Source organism: Balaenoptera borealis (genome assembly GCF_965194805.1).
Source record: "Balaenoptera borealis genome assembly, chromosome: 15".
Taxonomy (NCBI): Eukaryota; Metazoa; Chordata; class Mammalia; order Artiodactyla; family Balaenopteridae; genus Balaenoptera; species Balaenoptera borealis.
In genome coordinates, this window is record NC_138871.1 from 20,776,567 (window position 1) to 20,783,144 (window position 6,578).

Sequence of the window (6,578 nt, forward strand, 5' to 3'; positions counted from 1 at the left end):
TTGCCCATAATGAAAACGTGGTGGTGGCACCTACAGGCTGTGTGTTCGTTTGGGGAGGAGGTTCCACATGTTCCAGAAAAGACAGATGCTCATTACCTTTCCCAGGAACTCTGTCACAATTGTTTTGTATCAGTTTACTTCCATCTTGAAAACAGATCCCACTGTGTTGACCTGTAAGGCAGTTTTCCTCCCTCTTGAAATTGGATCCCACTGTGTTAACTTGTACGACAGCAATTGAGTTAAATGTTATTCTGAGGACCATTGTATTCAGGTTGATGATTCTTGGTTTCAATACAACTGCCATCACTGACACCCTGCAGTTGATGTAAACCACAGTGGCATGCTATGCTAAATAAGGAACAAGGAGGCAATAGGATATGATAATATCTACAGTAGTGTAGACAATTTCTCCGTGGAGAGACTCAGATGGTCAAGCAAGGGTATGAGGGAGAACACAAGACAGTTCTAAGTGTTATCACACACTCTCCAAAGGTAACTCTTCCTGAATCTGAGCAACAGAATTGGGCAGTTTCAGCCTGGGTATGTAGAAAGCTTGGTGTCCCAGTAAAACAGAGATATGGGCAACAAGGAACCCCTGCAAAGCCACAACTCACAGAAAAAGGGACCTGACTCAGACAACCTGCTCCCCACTACCCCAGCAAGGCTGAAGAAACTAAGCCACAATCTGGTTTGACTGCTGGCACCTGGATTTCTAAGAAACTTCAGGTTGCTTGGGACTATGAAAACAGAAGAATTATAGATTTATGCAATTCTAGCTGCTGCATTTTGTCATACTCACGTTTCTGAAATCAGAAAGAACCTTCAAATACCTATGTTCCCTATTATGGAAAAATCATTATTAATTCAATGATACACCATATCATAAATTGCTTTTTATAATAATGACACTGTAGGATTGAGAAAATAATATATAAAAACTTCATTCATAGACTGGAAGAAGGCTTTAATAGTCCCTAAGGCTGAGATTCCTTTGTTACCAGAACTAGGTGCAGCAGCCTCAAAAAAAGAATTGTAATTTCAACAGAAAAGGAGTGAGGGCCATGTAAAGATAAAAGCTGGAAAAGACTAAGTACTATATATAGTCATGATATTTTGATGATTATTTATATCCAGTACAGTTTTGTGTTTTGTGCTTTGTGTTTTTTACAGCATTATTGACACCTCTGCTCAAATAAATTAATAAATGCCTTTCTCAATAGATTGTTTTGTCAAGGAAAAGTTCTTGTTTATTTAACTTGCTTTTCTAAAATCAACCTGTCTGAATGAACCAAAGTTTAAGAGAGTGTAGTAAAATTCATCTTTCATCAACCTTCCTCAAGTCCATATAACAAACTTACCAGATACATGAAATTTGGATCAAATAAAAGAAAGACAGGCACAGAGGATACTTTCCATGTCAAGTATAATACAGAAGTCTGAATATAAGATGAAAGGGAGGAAAAGGCACTGAAAACAGGCCCCATTTTTGAAATGATGAGGCTAGGGAGAGATACATAGAGAGTTCCCCATTTAGGTAATTTCAGTTTACTTTTTACATTGAAAATTTAACAAAAATACAAAAGAAGAGAAAATGTAATAAAGCACATGTGTCCATTACCCAGCTTTAACAATATTCAGTTATGAATGAAGTGGGCAGAACAAATTTAGAGATAAACTGGGTCCTTGCTGGCAGATCAATCCCTATATAGAATTCACCCAGCTTCTACATTTTTATTTATACAAACAACTCAACAAAAACCTTATTGCCAAAGCCTTTCTTTACTCATAAAGAGTCCTGAATGATACAAGGTGAAGCAGGTCAGAGAATGTTGGGTAACGATGAGGTGAGATTCAGGTTTGCAGTTTCAGATGAAAGTCAACTGAGGTAAGTTCATAACCATGCAACAAAAATTTGGGAGCCAAGGGAATCTCACAGTCACTTGTTTCCCAAAATGTAACTTGCTCTCCTCAAAACAAGGGAAAGAATGAACTCGAGATAGCCTCACACTTCTCATCAAGGGAGCACATACAGCCCTCAGGCAGATGGTATTTCAAATTTGGCAAATGCTAAGAAAGAACTTACCATAATTAGAACTACCAGCTGTCAACTGCTCGTTTTGCCAGTTCACTCTGGATACTGTTGCCACCTCCCACACTCAAGCAATACAAGTTCTAACAGAAATTACAAACCACTGATATACAGCCTTCCAACTCAGACACTATGTGAAAAATAAAAATTATCCAGGAAAACAAAGACAGGAGTTGTGTGGAAACCTCCAATAATTTTTTTCTAGGACAAATTATGTAACAATACATATAAAACTTACATTCAAAGATGAATAAGAAAAGATCTGTAAATATGTTGTGTCAAACAGAGGACATAGATATGAGAAGTGAAGTTCAAATGAAGAATCCATGTTGAAATTCAAAAAACAGACAGAAGTTTTGCAAAAGTTTATTAGTATTCTCAGAAGAATAAGAAGCTCTCAATGAAAAAAAGAGAGAGTACTGAAGACAGAAGATATAACAGACTAACAAGAGGAAAAAGTTATGATGGTGATATCCATTTCTTATTCTTGAAGTTTATTCATCTAGTTTAGTCATCTTAATAGTAAGTACTTTCTCTTTTTTTGGAACCTGGAAGGTTCTGGACTCAGATAGTCCTTTATTTTAAAGTTTTATTTTTATTATGTACTTGACTAATTTTTCTGTCCTTTTTGTTATGTTTTTCTTCTTCTATTATACAAATTATACCATTATTATATGGTTTATGTTGTCCATATTCCATATGTATCATCTTATTACTAAGATATGGAAGACAAACAAAAAATCAGAATTTATCATAGATCTGAAACTAAGGAAGTACTAAAGAATAGATCTGAGATGAGAAAGAAGCAAATTTATAGCTTTTAGGACAAGGTGGAGAAATGGTCAAAATGCAATGGATAAGAACTAAAAAAGTAAATAATTTAGTAAATAAATAAAAGACTATTTGAAGCCATGTAGAAAGATCACATGTTCTACAAAGGAGGGAAAACATAAATTATTTTTACTCTTCTCCATAAAACATTAGATTCCAGAAAGCAATAAACCACTTGCATAAAAAAACTGAAGGAGAAAATCAATTCCCACAGAATTTTATAACCAGCCAAGATATCATTTTTGGATTAAAATTAGAGGAATTAAAGATAGTATTTGTAACACTCACAAACTCTTTCTTAAAACACATACTTAAATAAATAAAGCATTTTACTTTTTCTTTAACTACAGTTTGTATTTTATTCAGAGTTCCTCAATATTTTCCTAATCACTATTCTGTTCTAGGATTCTCCTGCACTCCTGACTTACAAAACCATGATATAATTATTATCTGTTGCTTTAAGGGGCTAGCTTTGGGGGTGATTTTTTACACAGCAATAGATAACTACTATAATTACTATAATTGTCTATTCTCCAATTAAGTAGTGTAGTCCGTCCACTCTGCTTATATCCTTTCCTAAGTGTTAATTTGCCTTATCTCTTCTCTTTGAATTTTCATTTTATCTGTTGAATTGATTCAATAAAATGCATGATTTGAACATCTTTTCTTTGTGGGTCTTTCTGTTCCATGTCGTCTGGGTAGCAAACTTAGAAGCACAATAGTATCAAGGCAATATCCCAAGACAATAACATTTGTTGACATAAAACAAATAGAATGCCAGATTTTTCTCCAGCAAAGATGGGTTTATTTGGGATCAGCAGAGAATTTCAATTTGGAAGTCTGTAACAATGGCAAACGTAATGCAAGTTCTCCACACAGCAAGGGAAAAAGAACACTTTTATAGAGGGGAAAAGGAAGTAGGGAGGGCTATAGTGAACAGAGTCCTTGGCTTTTCATTGGTGGAAGAGTCCTTGTCAGGAAAGAAGAGGAGCCATTCTTCTTCCTGTTGGGCTCTGCTATTGTTGAAGGGCCTGAGAGCTCCCCCTTCTGATCTCCTACACTATTTAATTGAGGTTTCTATTTATTAATTTTTTACACTTTCCCCTTTTGGTCAAGATCTTTCTCTGAAAGAGTCAGGTTTTCTAGTTTCAGTAGCTTTTTGTCCCTCAGTGCTAGGAAGGACCTTTCTTGGGTGTAGTCTCTCATGTCAGAGGGAAAGTGAACAAATTAGAAACCTACTGAGGTCACATTTGTGTTACAAGAAGGGGCAGGAGGCAAAACTCTCAGACATATTTTATATGAAGTTCAAATGTTTTCAAGTTATAGGTATTGGAACTCATCTGAAGTATTATGTAATCATCAAAGGTTTGGTAACAAACTTCCAACAGACCTAGTCTGGATACCTTGGGAAAGATGTCTCACCAGATATCTTCTGCTTCAATTATGAGAATCCTTGCTTTCAAGCCACCAGATGATGTTCAGGTACAGGCAGGGTTCAGTGCTTTGTTTAGGTGTATGATGTGAAACTAAGAGTCTATTTCTTGGACTTTAGTTGCACAAGTGTTGGTTAGTGGTACCTGATAGGTGTCTCTCTAGTGAGGTTGAAGAGAGTTCTTCTGGAGGTGTCTTTCCAACAGATGAAATCTCCAGGTTGCAAAGTGTGATGCTTAAAATCTTTGTCTCCCAAGAGTGTACTGTGAAGAGATTTCTATACCAAAGCATGGGTATTTTTAATAGAAGCAATTTAGGCCTTTGCAATATTGGAGTATCTCTCCTATTATCAGGCTTGGGTGAAAAGAAGCAGGATACAAATGCATTGGGCATTCTGTTACTATCTCAAGTGGCGAGAATTTATGAGTTGCAGAATGGGGGGATCTGAGATTTAAAGGACCACAACAATGTTTTTGGCCAGGGTATTTGGAAGGCTTCTAAAAAGCTTGCCAACTGAGTCTTAATAATGTCATTAGTGCATTTGACTAAACCAGAGGATTGAGGGTGGTAAGTCCTGTGAAAGTGTTGTAAAACTAGCCAAACAGCACAGATTTATCGAAGTACCAGGCCAGCAGTACGTATGGGTTCCATAATTACTATGAAGTTTGAGAAGAGTTCCCCAGGTAGGGAAAATGTTTTCGAAAATGACTTTAGCCAAGAAGAGGCAGTAACCTGTCTGCAAAGGAAGGCTTCAGTCCAGTGTGAAAACATTCAGATGATGACTAAAACATATTTATCTCCATGAAACATAGGAAGTTGTATGAGATCCATTTTCCAGAGTTTTTTTAGTCAGTAATTTTTTGATAGAGAAAATAAAGGAAAACTCCATATGGAATTGGAACACAGAATTAAATGCTTTTCAGATGACAAAATGTTCTGTTATTACTAACCTCAGTAGTTGCAATAGTACTTTTTTTGAAAAATTTTTATTGGAGTATAGTTGAGTTACAATGTTGTGTTAGTTTCAGATGTACTATACAGCAGGTTCTTACTAGCTATCTATTTTATATATAGTAATGAGTGTGTATATGTCAGTCCCAATCTTCCAGTTTATCCCTCCCATCTCCTGGTAACCGTAAGTTTGTTTGCTACATCCATAACTCTACTTCTGTTTTGTAAATAAGTTCATTTGTATCCCCCTTTTTTTTTAGATCCCACATGTAAGTGATATCCTATGATATTTGTCTTTCTGTGTCTGGCTTAATTCACTCAGTATGACAATCCCTAGGTCCAACCATGTTGCTGCAAATGACATTATTTTGTTCTTTCTTATGGCTGAGTAATATTCCATTGCATATATATAACACATCTTCTTTATCCATTCCTCTGTTGATGGACATTTAGGTCATGTCCATGTCCTGGCTATTGTAAATAGTGTTGTAATGAACACTGTGGTACATGTCTCGTTTTGAATTATGGTTTTCTCTGGGTATATGCCCAGGATTGGCATTGCTGGGTCATATGGTAGTTCTATTTTTAGTTTTTTAAGGAACCTCTACACTATTCTCCACAGTAGCTGTACCAATTTATATTCCCACTGACAGTGTAGGAGGGTTCCCTTTTCTCCACTCCCTCTCCAGCATTTATTGTTTGTAGATCTTTTAATGATGACCATTCTGACCAGTGTGAGGTGATACCTCATTTTAGTTTTGATTTGCACTTCTCTAATGATTAATGGTGTTGACAAGACAAAGGAGGCAAGGATATACAGTGGAGAAAATACAGTCTCTTCATTAAGTGGTGCCGGGAAAACTGGACAGCTACATGTAAAAGAATGAAATTAGAACACTCCCTAACACCATACACAAAAATAAACTCAAAATGGATTAAAGACCTAAATGTAAGGCCAGATACTATAAAACTCTTAGAGGAAAACATAGGCAGATCACTCTTTGACATAGATCTCTGCAAGATCTTTTTTGATCCACCTCCTAGTGTAATGAAAATAAAAACAAAAATAAATAAATGGGATCTAATAAAACTTAAAAGCTTTTGCACAGCAAAGGAAACCATAAACAAAACAAAAAGACAACCCTCAGAATGGGAGAAAACATTTGCAAATGAAGTAATGGACAAGGGATTAATCTCCAAAATATGCAAACAGCTCAATATCAAAAAAAACAAATAACCCAATCAAAAAACGGGTAGACGATCTAAATAGACATTT

General features: G+C 35.9%; 1 protein-coding gene and 1 long non-coding RNA gene across 2 annotated transcripts in view; one reads left to right on the plus strand and one right to left on the minus strand.

The window, feature by feature from the left end:
* LOC309611507 (lithostathine) overlaps positions 1-6,578 on the minus strand; it is a 1,064,255-nt gene that overhangs the window by 936,975 nt on the left and 120,702 nt on the right. The window lies entirely within an intron of this gene.
* LOC309611515 overlaps positions 1-6,578 on the plus strand; it is a 1,058,387-nt gene that overhangs the window by 813,738 nt on the left and 238,071 nt on the right. The window lies entirely within an intron of this gene.